General features: G+C 46.1%; 1 protein-coding gene across 16 annotated transcripts in view; it reads right to left on the bottom strand.

Moving 5' to 3' along the window:
- The window catches only part of ARVCF (ARVCF delta catenin family member), a 236,648-nt gene that overhangs the window by 17,487 nt on the left and 202,377 nt on the right, over positions 1-16,784 (bottom strand). The gene's annotated exons all lie outside the window — the stretch shown is intronic.

Here is a 16,784-nt window from a genome sequence, read left to right as displayed (position 1 = left end):
GGAGACACAAACAGCAGGGCCAAGGAGAACAAGCTACACCATCCTATAGCCACCCCCTCTGCACACAGGGGACAAAGACAGAGGTAAGATGTCCAAGTGACTAGAACCCCCGGCTGGGAGGGGCAAGGAGAAACACTGATTCCAGTTCAAATATTCAGTAAAGAAATACTCTGGCATTGTACCCCACTGGGAGCTGAGACAGACACACTGTCACCTGCCTGTCCCAGAGTCACTGTATCAGCTTTGCAGTTAAGCACGACAGCAATGAGAGCTATCCCCAGCCTGGGCACCCATTTCCTTTGTGATGCTCAGTGACTGACAGGAGCACCCGTGCCCTGACTTCTCATCCACAGGATTAGGACTTACCCATCCACCCACATTAAAAAGGGGGTGTTAGACAATAACACCATAATTCCAAGTTGCTGCATGATGTGAAGCAATTTTTATCCATCTTTCTCCACCAAGTACAGCATGAGACAGTGCATCAGAGAGGGCAGAGCATGCCAAGCACCCTGTTAAAGGATGGCCACACTGGGTGCTGTCTGGAGTGTGTGAACAAAAAGCTGACCCCCCTGAAGTGTTTTGGTGAGGGCAGGAAGGCACAAGCAACCATGGTCAACACAGCCTCATGTACAGGCACTGTAGGGGTTTGGTGGCTGTTGGGCTGTTTGCACTGAGTCAGGTTCAGCAGGCATTACCTAGGGAAGGATTTCGAGAAAAACATGACAGCAAAGAAAGCATAAAGGTGTGAAGGAACTTGGGTAAAGAGGGAATTTGAAGCTTGTTTTGAGCAGAAAAATTTTTTGATTATTATTTGTACACATGAAAAGGATGTTTTTCACCTCACCAGATGCTGTCCTAGAAGTGGAACATAATTTAAAGCAAGTTTTCCACTAGGAAGATAGAAAACCTACAAACACAAATCACTTCCTCTCTTCAGTACTTGCTTTTCAAAAATCACCCATCTCTCATATAAATATTTTTCAGCATGTATCACAGATTATCATATTTTAGACATCTCAGATCAAACCTACAAGCAAGAAAACTAAGCAATGCTATCCCGTCCTGTGGATATTCTATCATTTTTTTCCCTTTTTAAAATTCTCTTTTGGAAAGGCTTTATGAAATTAAAGCCTTGGTTTTAAATCTGCTTCTGCACATTCTTCATAGCAGTTACTGCTGTGGGGCTATGTGAGTCAAGGTCTCAGAACTCTCTTTAAACCTTGTACAACACCCCCCATGAACACAGGCTGTGTCAATCCCTGGGAATACAGGGGGTGCTTATCCCACTGAAAATAAGAAAACACACTTAATTAGCCAAGGGTTTCTTTGCTCCATACCAAACAACTGATGTAGGTGTGAGGATCCACAAGCTGCCGTGTGCTGGCTCCTGCTTTCTGTGCTCAGGCTCTCACACCCAGCCCAGCATCCTGCACCCTCCTCCAGTGACTGCAGAGTGAACCTGCTCCAGGGCTGGACTGCTGGGACTGCCACCACTTGTGTGCCACACACGACACCCACAGATATGTGCAACTGCAACAGGTGGCAATCCCCAAAGGCATCCTGCCAAGCCACACCACCGACCTGCCTCTTCTCCAGTGTCCTCTCACTGCTCTGGGATCACTGCCCTCTATATTGAATGCAGAGGAAAAACTGTCGTTACTTAATCCATGAGGCACGAGCAGCTGTACAGCTTCTCTCCATTCCTCGGGTCAGGCTGTGATTATCTGACTCCACTACAACCTTCATATCACCTTTTCCCCCTGCTACTTCACAAGGTGAATTGGCAATCCAAGAACTCCTCAAGAAAAAACACTGCTGATAAGCACACAGTGTTCCTTTCCTAACACTGACACTTCAAACCTCTTAGGATAGCCTGCTGGAATTCTGACACTGTTATCTTTCAGGGAAGCTTTGCTGAAACATAAATCAGATCAGCAGAAGAGATGAGAAGGCAGGTTCATTAACAGATATGTTCATACAGAACATTTGCTGCTCCTGTAAGTGAGCTCAGACCTGCCTGTGGTTCCCCAGGATGCAGTTGTTCAGCCAGCCTGTTTTACAGTGCCCACCTACAACTGGGCACACTCGGCACAGCCCCACCTGTTCACCCCGTGCTGTTATCCAAATTCAGGCTTTGATGGGCCCTTTCTGTCAGTCTGCACATTCTTTTTGGCTGGACACTCTTCCCTCTTCAGCACCTCCCTGTGTGTGAACACCAGGATGCTCCAACCCTCTCACCTCTGCCTCCCTCCCACGGTCACAGCTGCATTCCAGTCACGCCTCCCCCCGCTCCCTGTCATTACCTCTCTCCATGCATGAAAGCCTCTCCTTTTCCCTACTTACTAATGTAAGAGCATCTCAAAAATGCCTTCACCTTCTCTCCTCAATAATGCACAGCATTTGCTCTACCAACTACCAGTACCTTCCTGCTTTGGGGCACAGCTCAGCCAGCTGGTGGATGATTCCCACCTCACTCCACACATCCTCCTTTCCAACCATATTTATGCCTCTGACCTGTTGGCATCTCTTTTAAACGGAGTCAGCAAGGGCTACACACCACAGAGGGAACTCCAGCCTCCCTCCTGTCTCCCCTGCTCCCCTCACTGCTGCATCTCCCAGCACTGCAGCACTTCTGTCAGCCTGGCTCTGCCAGAGAAAGGCAGCAGGATTTGCTACAGCCAAGTCTGAAGAATGTCCCTCATGGATGCTGCTCATTAGCAGGGATGAGAACCTAATACTGAGCAAGTTACTGCTGCACTGGAGGGTTCCCCCTCATTGACAGCAACCTGACACTTCTCATAAGCATTATAGTGCCTTAAAAAGAAACAAACAAGTTTCATATTTTCTCCATCTGCTTCCTGTCCTAATGAATTCAGCTCTGCTATTTATAGGATGCAATTTGTCTGAATTATTACAAATTTCCTTCCAGTGTTGCAGGGAGGCCTCTAACATTTTTCCACAAAGCGTTTCCAGCACGTTCCTGGAAGCACAGCTGGTCTCACCTCCATTAAGCACCTGCTTCTCTTCAAAACTGATTTTCTTAATTTCAAGATCATCTTAATTATTTTTTCAGGTAATGCTACTTTTATGCAATATATGGCTAACTGCCTATATCCATTTTTTTTTAATGAAAATGAGGAAAGAGGGTCCTTAGTGATAGATAATACATCAAACGACAACAACATCCACTGTTTTTCTTGGTCTTTAAAAAGCTGTTTTAATCACAGCCCAGACTCAGCACTGCCCTTAAAAAGATAATTTTACTCAAATAAATGAAAGTTTTCCATCAGTTATGGATTTGTGCTGAGTTGGAATCTACACTGTCTCCTCCTGGAAAAGCACACAGATAAGTCATTTATTGCTTTTTTTTTTCACTGCAGAGTAAACGAGTTCCCTGTGTCAGCTTTTGCCTTTCAGAGACACACCTGGAACACTGATGGCACTGTGAGCAGGGTCTGAGCATCCCCCAGCGACCACAGCCCTGTCACAGAGGAACAGCTTCCACTGAGACTCACCTCCACCAGCCCCACCTTTCTGAGAAAAAGGAAGATGAGCTTCTTCACAGCAGAGCTGCTAAAAACTGGCCAATGGATTAGTTCTGTGTGAGGCTCCACTACCAGGAGGTGGCATGTGGATTATCCTCCACTTGCCCACAGAACAGTGACAGCACAGACAGCAGTTCAGTCCTGAAAACACCTGAGGAATGAGCTGGGGCTGATTAGCCATCTCCATCCCTTCAACCCTCAGTCCCTGTGATGAGAATGATGCAGCAGTTCTGGATTATCTTCTCCACAAAACTATTTCCTTTCATCCTGGCAATGCTGATCCTGTGCCTGTCCTTAGCTCCACTCTGGCAAGAACACAGGACACTGCACCAGGAGCCCATCCCTGATACACCTGCTTGAGCCCAACTTCAGACAACTCTCCCTGGAGCAAGGCTGCTAAATCTATCCCCCTTCACCACCCATTCCATTTAGGATTTATTCCCCTCCTACAGGCACGGGAAATTACACACACATGTACACTGGTCAGATGAGAGATCTGCTGCAGCAGGAACAGGCTGCTTCCCTTCCTAGCCATACAAACCCCCTGGGCTGCTGTGTAAAACAGTGGCAAATTTCATAAGAAGCTGGAAGGAGGCTGGCAACACTGCAGGAAAACAACAACGTCTAATCCTAGGGGGAAGAAAAACCAAACCAACACTAAAGTGAACCCTGGCAGCAACTCATCCTTGCAGTGGGCACAGGCAGGTGCCCACCAGTGGTTTGATTCTCACTTACTGCACTCGGGTCCCCAAGGCAGAGAAGGTGCAGCACCACCCGGACTCCTTTTGGGATGCCACCACAGGCAGAGGTGCCCTCCGTGCCCCAGCCCCGAGGGCAGGGCAGGCCGGGAGCTCAGGGGCTGCTGTGCTGGGCAATCCAGCAGCGGCGGCAGCGACCGGCAGATGGAGCGAGAGGAGCCCGGAACGCGCCTTCCCTGCAAGGTCACTACTAACAGACTTGGCAGAGTAAAGAAAGCAGCTCCCTCAGCAACCAGGAAGCTGTGAGCCAAAAGAAAAAAAAGAGAAAAAAAAGAGTAAAGAATCACGTCAGTAAAAGAAACGAACAATTAGCTTCTGCACAAAAGGAAAGCTCCGCAGCCCTTGGACTCCTGCCCTCTGCTGACAGCCGGCTGGTACCTTCATCCCAGCCTGTGCACTCCATTGTCTGCCAGTCGTACACCAGAGCTCAGAATTATCTGCTACAGAAATGTTTTCAGAACATGTGAGCAGCAAAGCAGGGCAGTTCAACCCTGCCCTCCCAGAACGCCTCACTCCGTGCTGTGCTTTCACAGCAGAGGAATGGAAAACCCCACAGAAGGCTGGGGAGGCAGCTGGTTACTTCTACAAAACCAGTAATCAGATCCCTAAAAAACCTGACCCATCAGCTCCATTCCATCTGTAATGCTGTGCTTCAGCACCCGGTGCACAAAGCAGCCTGAATGCCAACATAAACTTGCAAGATTCTTCTAATTGAAAGGCTTAACAGCAGCGAGGACACAGCCAGCTCCGAGAGAGCCAGAGCCTTGGCATGGCTACTGGAGAATGCAGCTCAATGCAGAGACAGGCAGAATACTGAGTGTCACACAGCTGAGGCACAGCAAACTGCAAGCAATGAACACAAAATAACAGGGGGAAAGTTCTGAACAGTCCCTGTGGCTTTCACTTCAAGGTACAGTGCAAGTCAGGACAGCGATGGCACTCACTGCAGAGATTCAATCACGAATGCAGCATCCACCACTGAGCAGGAGCTCTGAAGACAGGCAGAACAGCCTTTGAATAATACTGAAAAGAACCACCGGAATAATATGGGACACATGAGACTCAAATCAGGCTTGAGGGAATGCTTAAGAAGAGTTTTTCTATTTAGCAAATGAACGCCACAGTGTGTGACCTTTCCAACTAATCTACTAAGTCACACAAAAGCTCTAAAATGATGTAAACTCTTCCCAGCTTACCACATACTCCCACAATGAAAGCACTAATGGCATGCTAGTTATAAAGGGAAGCAAGCAAACCCCCACCCCAAAGGATGTAACAGGAATGTTACCAGCACTACCAAGTGTGCAGGTATGCAAAAAAACAACACAGGGCTGACTGCAGGGAAGACAGAAAGGCAGCAAGGAAAGGAAACGGGAGGGCAAGGGAGTGCAGGAGAAACAGGGGTGCCTGGGAAAGCAAACTGTCTTTTGTTATTTCTATTATTCTTTACATTTCCCAAGCTGTACAAGCTGTCATCAAAGTACCCTCTCTTACAGAGCACGCTTTGTAAAAGGTTGGTTATATTCCACTTCATATCCAAAGAATATGCAATTCAACAGAGAGGTGGCTCAATTAAACACAACCCATTTTGACCTTGTGTGAGTTCCAGCACTTCTGTTTTCTGTGAGCACACATTTTAAAGCTAATACAGTTTTCCCTTTCCAAAGGACCTGCAAGCAGCACTTCTCCCAGCAGTGTTTGACAGGCTGCCCAATACAAAGTCTTTTTCAAGCATATGCAGCTAAGTCTCTTGGCAACTGAAGATGTGCTGTTAACTGCCTTCTCTCCTCACTAATCAGCTGCAGAGGCTCTGGAGGACCAACACTTAATAAGGATCTGGAAGTTGCTGCAGATAACTGGAGCACTACCCAAGCTGCTGGTTCCACGGGGAATGCTCTGTCCCGAGGGGCTGCCAGGGAGGGAAGGGCAGGGAATCCCCGGCAGCCAGGCTGAGGCAGGATGGGAGAGCTGCTGAAGATGTGCACTGACAGGGAGAGGAGGCACGTGGGTGAACTGCAGCACATTGAAGCATTTGTAGGTCACCTTTGGCAATGTTTTTTATTTGGGTTTTTTGAGAAACACCATTGTTACAAGTAACAATGCTTTGGATCGGAGTTAACATTAAGCCCTTTGGCTGAATGATTAAAGTGGAGAGTGCATGTAAATAGCTTTCTTTACCCCAATCCCAGAAGACTTGCATCTGACCTTGGAAACTCTCAGTACAGTACATGAAATGTTAACACTTGCTCTCTTGCCAGCTCCTCTAATCTGAAGTTATTTTTATTTATTTCAGTGATTACTGAATGCATTTTATTTTGAAAGGAACAGGACAATCCCGTTATTCCAAAAGCAAGTCTGTTTTGAAATGTAATTTGTATCTAAAAATCAAACATTAGATAACATTCTCTCCCCTCTCATGTCCTCAGAATGCACGCAGGAGTCTCTGCTTTGTGAGCTACACATCAAACACAATCCCATCATCAGCTTACCACGGGGTTTGCAAGCTCCCAGAACGCAGCCCAGGCCCTGCAGCACCACTGCAACAGCTCACAGTGGGGCTTGGTTCAAAATCCTGGCTCACATATGTAAGCTGTGCCAGCTCCGGAGGGTTTCCCCGTGTGGCACTGCCAGCTGTGCAGAGGGTCAGTGCTCCTGCCACTCAGGCAGACCTGAGACTAAGCTGGAGTGAACACTCCTCCTGCAGAAATGCTGTGTCTAGGCTAGTCTTTCTTACTGGTTGTCCCTTACTCTTGTGTCAAACACTACAGTGTTTTAAGACAAAAGGCTGCTTAGGCTTATCAGGCTGGTGATCTCCCTGACAGCAGATCAATATGCCAGCAGAGCAGCAATGCTCCTGGACGTGGGCAATCCTGCCTGCTCCCTCCAGGGAAGCTCCTGGCTGGGCTCACACCTCTGACAGCCGAGAGCAGAAGGAGCTGGGCACAGGGATGATCTGCATGGCACTGGGGACTTCTTAACCAGACAGCAATCTGGCCCATGCACACGAGATCAATACCAAGCGTGGCATTGATCATGTTATGTTTCCCTGGGAGGGAAAACCTGAATTTCCAGATGCTGTCTGCTACATCACAGGAATATCAGAACAACAGTGACAAGGTCAAACATCCACGCTTATTCTCTCAGATCCCAGCACTGCTGCTGCTCCTGCTGACCACGGGGGCTTCTGTGTCTGCTCCTGCCTCGGAGGGCCCACAATTACATGACTGACTGGTTTCCTTTCTCCTCCCTGAAAGGACCCAGATGGCAGCGCCTGGTGACCGCTCACACGCCCGGAGGGGTGTCTCCTTGTTTGTGTCACCAAACAGCTTCTGTTTTGTCACTCCTCCTTTTCAGCCCCAGAGAGCAATTGCAAGGCCTGCCCAGTGAGAACACTGCCCAGCCTGCCCAGCTTGGCTGGCCCTGGCACCTGGCCCCTGGCACCTGGGCCAGCGACACCAGGAGCAAAGGCACAGGCTCAGGACCGTGTAAGGTGCTGTCCTCAGAGTGCAAGCCCAAGCCAGGAACTGTGGGAATGCCACAACAATGCAAACCCACAGCACTGCCAGAGATCACTTCCCCACTGCCACTCTGGAAACAACACTACAGAGAGCCTCACCTGGTACAAGCAGGTGGGAAACGGACCTTTCTTCTCAACAGGGAAAGGTTTTAAGTGCAGGAATCTCTAAGCTAGAACATGTTTACTCTCTGCCTTGGTAAGGCTTGAATCCACTGCTTTTTGGAGCATATTTCAAATCTTTTCCATTTAGCCAAGCTTTCCCAAAGGGAAAAGAGAAATAGAAAGATGGCTGGCAAAGCTAATGAGGATTGGGAACTCGAGGAAAATTATTACTTTTCATACTATATAAACAAACATGCTTTTACAACTGTGCATTCCTGTACCCGTGCCAGAACACATGTGTTTTCAGGGACTTTTCCTTAAACTGAGAAAACCAAAATGAGGCAAAAAATGTTTTCCTTACAAGCTCAACCTCCAGCCCCTAAAGCACACCCTGCTTTCTGATCCTAGCTGCCATGGGATGCAGCTGGAGAGACCCCATGACTAGGGCAGATGCCTAATTGTCCAGCCCAACCATCAGCAGGTTTGAGCTTAGTGTACAAAATGTGTTTATTAAAGAGAGAGATGCCGAGTGATCCCCTGAAGCACATTAAAAAAAAATTACACCACAGCTACATCCAGTAATAAAATACAATGTGTTGCTGTCAGTATCTTACCAATAAGTCCAAGAGCCTCGTAACACAAAACTGCCTCAGAACTACAGTCATCACTGAAAATCAACAGCATTGTTAAGGGACTTCTTCCTTTAACTTGTGGCTGCCTGAACCTACCATTTTCTTTCTTCTGGTCTTCTGTGTGTGTTTAACCATGGATCATGTGTTCCAAATTGCCCTTTTTTGGCCTCAAGCCCCTGTAAAACTCAGCTTTGCAGTTCCAGATGCCAATCAGTTGCTCTGACTCCAGAAAGCTAACGAGCTTTTAGTTTCCTCCCAGCTCAGTAGTAGAAACCTGTCTGCAGAGGAAAGCTTACTGCAAAAGGAATCATGCATTAGTTCTTGGCTCCAGATGCCACTTAAATATATTTATTTTATTCAAAGGTTCTGACATTATTCAGAACTGTTTAGATATTGAACAGCTTTATAAGATTTCTGTCATAAAATGCCAGCAAATTGGGAAGCACAGCAAAGGAAGAAACTCTACAGCTGCGTGGCAAAATAAACCCCCTGCATGTTAATACCTGTTTAGATAAATATCCACGCCCCCTCAGAGTTATGCAAGAAAGGTGGAAAAAGCAGAGAGAAGTTTCTTACCTCTGCAGACCTCCCAGTACCTTCTTTCCTGTCCCCAAGGGAGTGGATGAAATGCACTGGATGAGGCTGGGTATGGTCCCACCAAGTGCTGACCCTCCTTGGCTGGGTCAGGGTGACTGCAGCCAGAGACCAGTTCTGCCTGGGTGCAGCAGCCACACTGCTCCAGACCCCCAGCACCTCCTGCCATCAGCCTCTCTCTGCATTGGGGAGCTGGCACTAAAACCAGCCAGCAGGGCAACCCCAAACCCTCCATGGCTTGGGAATGCACAGCAACAGGACTGCCTTGGCAGGGTGGGACTGGGGGCTTCCACTGCCTGCACTCCAGAGCACCCCTGCTGCCCAGGGCCCTCTGCCCTGCCCTGCCCATCAGAGCACCCCTGCTGCCCAGGGCCCTCTGCTCCAGGTTCTCCCAGCCTGTCTCAGTTTTATCTTCAGTGCCAAGGGAAAAACAAGTTCAAGGAAACACCCAAATCTTTCAGACACCAAACTCCGCTCAGAAGCCAATTTGAAAGCTTCTTTCTGGGTTACTCATGCTTCACAGAGTCTTATTATACCTCCACCTCTCATCATGATTTTTATATAAAGTCTCATAAATGGTCATAAGCCATTACACAGGTATTTGGTTATTCACATCAATTCAGCTGCTCGTTAGAGGCCTGTCTGCTTAAGGCAGTGAAGGGCTGCAGAGCTCCACAGCTTGAATTCCTCAAATAAGGAGGAAGAATAAATCTCTCTCTTCTCCAGTGGATCTACCCTCACAGAAACATGAAACATCTCAGAATACATTCCAGCAGGAAGGAAATATTTGGGTATAAACAACTCATCTTTTTTTTGAGGAAAGCTTATCAGAAGCCAAGCTGAGCAGAAGCCAGCAGGGCCAGTCTTAGCCTGCAGAAATGAAAGGTCAGTGGTTCCCAATCACCAGCACTGGGACCAAAGCCTGTTTGGTTCTTTACATACAAAGTCCTGCAATCTTGCCTTTATAAGCATTTTATAAGCAACTGCCATATGGAAAGACTCCCTCATGTTAATAAATAATTTATTATATGCCAACCCAAACACTCCCTCCTGTTTGTGTCCTGAAATTGCTAATTAGTTCCTGCTCGAGCTTCCAAAGTCAAAAGTGTGTTTCAATTCCTCTCTCCATTTCATGAAAGCTGCCTCACGCACCCAAAGGCAGCCCAGTGCCTCTAATCTGTCTCAATTACAGTCACTGCACTGCTGTCAGGCAAGTATCTCCCAAGCATCCAAGAAAAAGAATTTGATGTTTTCAATGTCAAATAAATGTCAGGCCAGAGTGGGAGCAGCACGAACAGAAGGTTTTCTTCAACTTCTCTAACAAAAAATGGACCTTACAGCCCAGTTTTTTAAGGTACAGTATTTGGGTACTGAATTCTCCTGGATTTCAGTGTAAGCCAGAAACCTTAATGCCTTCAAGAACAGAGATTCTGCACCTGTCCTCAAAGCACCATATCCAGGCAGGGACCAGAGATGATGGAAGGCAAGAGAAGGTGCTGCTGCTCCTCCTTCTTTTCTACTGGGACACACTGGACACACCACATCGAAGGTGCCCTTTCTGCCAACCCTTCTCTACAGCTTTTTGGAAAACCAGGCAAGCTTGTATGAAATTAAAACCTGCCTGCTGTTTGGTGTACTGCCTGAATATCAGACAATCACAGTCAGAAACAACACAAAACCAGCTCTGCCTACAGAATTAAAGGTTTCTTGGAAACACAGGTCTTGCTATAAAACTTAAATTTGGACTAGAATGTGAGATAGGACAACATGATCTGGAGAGAAGTAGCTCCCTGAAGCCTTAGCTGGCCCAACACACACACATAATACAGCCACAAATACATCTATATGCAAATTAAAAAGAAGAAGAGAAGAGATTGGGGCCCCAGCGTGTGGCAATGAATGAGACAGCTGAAATGAATAGAGGGAGCACACAGGCATTTTTCAAGAGGCAAAGGGGAACATTACACAGCATCCAACTGCAGCCTGGCCCCATCTTCACCATCCCACAGCAATGGCATGCATTCCCAAACCACCACGAAATCATAGGAGAAATTTTACAACAAAGCCACAGCAGCCACTACCTCAAAGCAACCCTGACAGCTTCTTTGAAACCACTTCATTGCTGTTAAAATAGTGAAAAGATCCCAACCCAATAGCCACTTTGTCTAGGACAGTTTTCAATGTCAATGCAGCTTTCTTATGGTAATATTATGCAATTAAAAATTGAGCTTAAAACTACCCGTGTAAAAGATTCTAAGCAGAGGCTGACATTTACTGTGGAGGTTGTTCATGCCTATAGAAAACTCTGAAAAGGTCAGTATAAATGTAAATAAGGTGAGATACTTCCTCAAGAGTACAGAAATTTCCACATGTTATGGACTGTACCCATTTCTAACCCTTCCTACACCCTGGTGGCTTCTCACGGGCCATGTGAGTCCAGAGCTGGACCCAGAAATAGGGCTCCAGATTTCAGTGAGACAACTGGCACCCCATTTGAAGTGTTTCAGGGAAACTGGGATCCAGCCCTGCAGAAAACTGCCACTACAGTTTAATGCTGAAGGGTCTGATCTCGGCACTGCTTTCAGCAGGCAGGTCTGGCAGACTTGCAGGGGATGTGCTTGTTAGAACTTAATTATCAAGCAAAACCTTGCAGAACTGCCCAAATCTAAGCCACATATGCTTTTACCAAGTCTCATATTTTGGACACCAGCACTACCCTGAAGCACTCTCCTGGAAGCAGCACTCGTGTAATTGAATAAATGGGATTAGGCCTCACGCTCCCAACACCCCCAGCTCCTCACTGCTTGAGATCCCAAACACACTGCACTGCATGAACACCTCAGTCATCCTGCACAGCTCTGATCTCTCCTCTCACACATCTGCAGGTTGCCTTGTGTGCTCCCACGTTTTATGACTCAACGGGCAAAGTATCCCCAAAAGGGGAGTGGGAATCCTGCATCTGCCAGGAATGCAGACTTCCAGTTTCCAAAGTGTTTAAAGGCCACTGAGGACACTGCAATTAAGGCAGATCCTTTCTCGAGACCTTACTCTTGTCCCCTCATACTCTGAATGACTCTTTGGAGATGTTTTTCTTGCTCATCATTTTTAAACTCTCAGGTGGACAAGATGCCATTATATACTCAATCATGATTATAGATTTGCTGGTTGTGATTTCAGAGGTCTCAAAACCAAACTCACTGGATTACATCAGATTCACAGAATACACTGATTTGGAGACAGCAAGGTGTGCTAAACACAACTGAACTGGACATGAGAGGGAAGGACTGCTCTTCACAGAGCCTCCATCCAGATCTGTCCCAATCAGGGTCTATTCCTGCACACACAAATAACATTTCATGCTATTACAGATTTCCAATTTTCCCTACGATCAAGACACAGGAAATTCAGGGCTGGAACTAATGGTCTGTGAGGCCGAAATGAAAACACTCTCCTTCCTACCACACACTGATCAACATTCCCTGTGATCACTGACAAGGCCTGGGTCAGCAATCAAGCTCTCAGTGGGCTCAGAGCTGGACTGACATTGCTTCTAAACCGTGCAGAGGTGAGATCCCCCCGCCTCCAGCTGACAGGTAAATTTAAGGGAGTGCTTTCCAAGGTAAATGCCTGCCTCGCAGTTCAAGGTCGTTTTTCTTCAATCCACAGTTCGAGGGATATGGCACATTAAGTCACATCATTCCCCTGTCATGTGGGAGAAGGGGAGAGCTTTTAAGCCCATGCAGAGCACTGGGGGTTATAGAAATAAATATGGCTTTACACAGCAGCGTTCACATTCACGATATCTCAGAGTGGCTTACAAAGTAATGAGTCAGACAATGGGGCTGCAGCAGCTGTGCAGGTACAGGCACCAGAAACTAATGCTGAGAAAACTGAAGTCTTAATTTTTTGATTCTCTTTATTTGTTCTTCTGCAAAACATGACTGCAGCTTCAGTCTGACTAATGAGCATCAGTGGCTTCTGCAATTCAGAATGCACAGGTTATTTGACATTCCAGTTTATTTTAATTTTGAGATTAACTCCATGATTAAAGCTCTCCATTAACTATAATAAATACTGTTCAAGCAAAAGTAGAGAAAATGCATGTACTTCCCTGTCCTGGCTGCACTGTAAGGGAGGCCTCCCTGCCTGATCTCCAGTCCCTCAATTTGCAATTAGTTCAGAATCACACAACTATTTCATTTTCAGTTCCCTTACTCTCCCCCACCATAAGCTGTTATAAGCAGATCCTCAAAGGCTGGTTAAGAGTGTTGTGAGGACTCCATGGTTTACTGTGCAGGTGCCAGAGAAGGTACATATTCTAAGTAAAAACATATCTGTCTTTTAAATAAGCCACATCTTGGGATGCAGCCTGATATACCCCAATTAAGATGCATTTTGAATATATGCTCCTTTCCCAGCTCCTTGGGCAAATGGACTCTCTCATTCTTCTCATCTGAGTCCCTAAACCAGGCGTCACAGATTAAGTTGTTTTGGAGAACTGTGCTGGTTTTATGCAGACATACCTTTTCTGGCTGACTTTGTAATCAGTTAGTGAGAGTCACAGAGAACAACTCGACAGAGAGCGTGGGAGGTCACCTGGGCCAGCTTCCTGCTCCAAGCAGGCTCAATGCCCAGTTCACACCAAGTTATTTATGCTTTTGTCCAGTCAGGTCCTGAAATCCTTCAGTGACAGAGAACCCTTCAAGACCCTCTGAGGAACCTGCTCCAGTGCTAATCAGGGGCATTAGCCTGTGCTTTTGTGGGCAGAAGAAATACCAGATGGGACAGACAAATGCTTTCAGCAAGACTGGAGAGATGTCTGTCTGGAGTTGAGTTCTGAGAGCACCAGAGTCATGCAGGGCTCCCAGCCAGCCATCCACATTCCTGCTCCTCCTGAAGGCACAGCCTTCAGAACGCTCACCTGCAGCTACAACCACTTCCTTTACTTATGCTCACACTAGTTCTGGAAATCTGGCAAGGGATTTAAATCAACATCACACCATTTTTCTACCTCAGCTGTTCTGAAACTTTCTGCTGTTCTCTTAACTTGTCAAGCAGCTTTGTCAGCACAACTTTGCTGCAGTGCTTTTGATGGACACAAGAGACAATGGGAACTTTGTGCAGCAAAGTTTCTGTAATTGATTTTGACAGGAAATTCACTGTCTGAGTTCTGACAGAAGCTCAGCTCCTCTTCCTTGTGCTTCACGGTGATCCTGGCCAGGCTGTCAGGACAACTTTGATTTGTACCTCCCTTCAAAGTATCATCTCATTTTCCACACTTATGCTAAAAGGGGGAAAAGACTCTCCTTGTTATTGTTTCTTAACTGCAAGTCAGTGGCAGAGCAGATGCCAATACAACTCAACAGGGCTGGAGGCTGGAGGAGTCTTTCTCTGCAGTGACTGAGTCCCAGACTGAGGCACTTACACTTATGTGAGATAAGGACCTCCCTACCAACTCCTGCTTTTATTCCTGGCAGGCTTTCTTGGCACATTCTCATTTTATAAAGTCCTTGAGCATCATCTGTATAATGAGCTACACTCTGCAATAACAGGCATTCTATTTTGGGGAAACAATTAGAATTGCTTGTAGAATAGAAATGCTAAATGAGACATGCAAAACCATACACACAACCTGAAGTGTGGGGAGGGAGGAGTATTAACCATTCTCAGCAGGGCAAACAGTACAGGAAAAGCTGTGAAAAGAAAAAACATATGACTGACAACTATAGCTTTCCAACACTATTTTTTCCATCAGAAATATTAACCAAGTGGAAAGGACATGAAAATCCAAGCAGTGTTTGAAGAGTTAAGATCTTGCATTGCCAAAGAGCACACCTAACACTGGACTTATGCACTGGTTTCTGTACATACCAATCTATAATAAATCAATCATCAATACAATAGCTGAACTTCTCCATATAAGCACACAGCACGTGCAGTATGCACAGTGAGAATACAAAACAAATTCACAGCATTGTGTATTTTCAAAATACTCTCTGCAACATGAACTCCTCAGTCCACTCCCACAATATCCTATTGGGGCAAGATACTACTATGCACCTTTAACAGAAATTATGTTTTTATTTAATTTTTATATCACTGTGGTGCTAGCAACAGTTGGGATACACAATATTCTGGCAGAATTTTGCTGTTTTTACAAATGTATCATGTGCCCTCCATCTGCATTGGTTATCACAGCTGCAGTGAAAACACTAATTACTTCAGTGAAGGCAATTATTCTTGTTATTATTTAGTGAAGGTATTTTTCTAGTGAAGACAGTGGAAGTAGCAGACACTTCCTGAACAGGTTCACTACAGCCCCAGCATCTGAAGGCAATCCACTTGCCTAAGGCCACTCAGCAAGTCAGCAGTGATGCTGGAATGGAAAAATGAGACTTTCCTCCTTCCAGCTCTGCCTTTTGCTGAAGCTCCAGATCACTCCATCTCCTTATTAGCTGCTGTAATTACCACGTTCTCCAGTGGAGCTCCTGCTGTTTAGTTTTTCATGGGCTACCTTATTATGCAAGTACATACAGGCTGTTCTAGTTTAAGATGCATAAGTCTCATTTTCTGTGCATTTATAACTTGGCCACAAATTCACATCAAGTTGGAAAGGGAATTTACCACCTGGGATTCTTGTCTTTTAAAGTCCTTTTAAATTCTGCTAGTTATTCTAGCAGATCTATATTCTTAGGTGCCAGCCTCAGGCAAGGAGGAGCTGGAAGTGACTACTGAAGTTATTCTGTAGTCCCATGAGAGCCACAGGTGAGAGGACCCAGAGGTGGAGAGGAGGAATCTTGCCTCCAAGAGCCAGCTCTTCCCTCCATGCACTGGGGAAGACTAAACATTCAGGAATGCAAGAGAAGGATAAAGAGGAGGAGCAGCTGTGGATGTTGATTCACTATTTCCAGGATAACCAAAATACCTTAGAGGTGAGTCAGATTTTTCTCATTCAGAAGGAAAAGCCTGAAACAATTCAGAAACAAACCTGTCTTCCTAACTCAGTGTCATGGTTTATTCAACAGGTTTTAAATTCAGCTGTCCCTGCAAAGTGAGGCAGGCCCTTCTACTCACTCCTCCTCCCTTGCTGGCCTACAAAAAACCTCTCAAGCAAGAACTGCAAAACAGTTCTAATCAGGTACAATCCTACAGCAAGTTTCCTTTTAGGTACCCTGGAGTATATATTGGGACTGGGACTGAGACAGAAGTCAAAGATAAAAACCTTCTCATCTCTGCAGATGAGTCACCACCGCCCATCACTGCTCACCTCATCCTGAGTTTACAGACAACTTGTGTTTCCCGTAATCTCCAAAAGAACTCTAAAAAGAACAACACCCCTACTGGAATGATTTTCTGCTTTAAAATAGTCTCTTCAAGTTAACTGTTGGTAGCAGAATTTTGCACTCCATTTGAAATCCAGACTGAGTAACCATTAAACCTCCCCACATGTGACTCCTGAAAGAAGAACACACATCACTGAACACAGAAGGTGCCACAGCGTGTCAACGTGAGCAACAACTCCTACAGGCCTAGGCCAGTGTACCTGAAATGAAAACACCACTGATCAATAACTCAGTTACCAATTCAATTGCTTGAGTTGTCATGTTAAGAACAACAATAAGATATTTCAGAC

The sequence above is a fragment of the Pseudopipra pipra genome, chromosome 18, assembly GCF_036250125.1.
Source record: "Pseudopipra pipra isolate bDixPip1 chromosome 18, bDixPip1.hap1, whole genome shotgun sequence".
NCBI lineage: Eukaryota > Metazoa > Chordata > Aves > Passeriformes > Pipridae > Pseudopipra > Pseudopipra pipra.
Note: the sequence above shows the minus strand (reverse complement) of the source record. Positions and strands in the feature narration are given on the sequence as shown.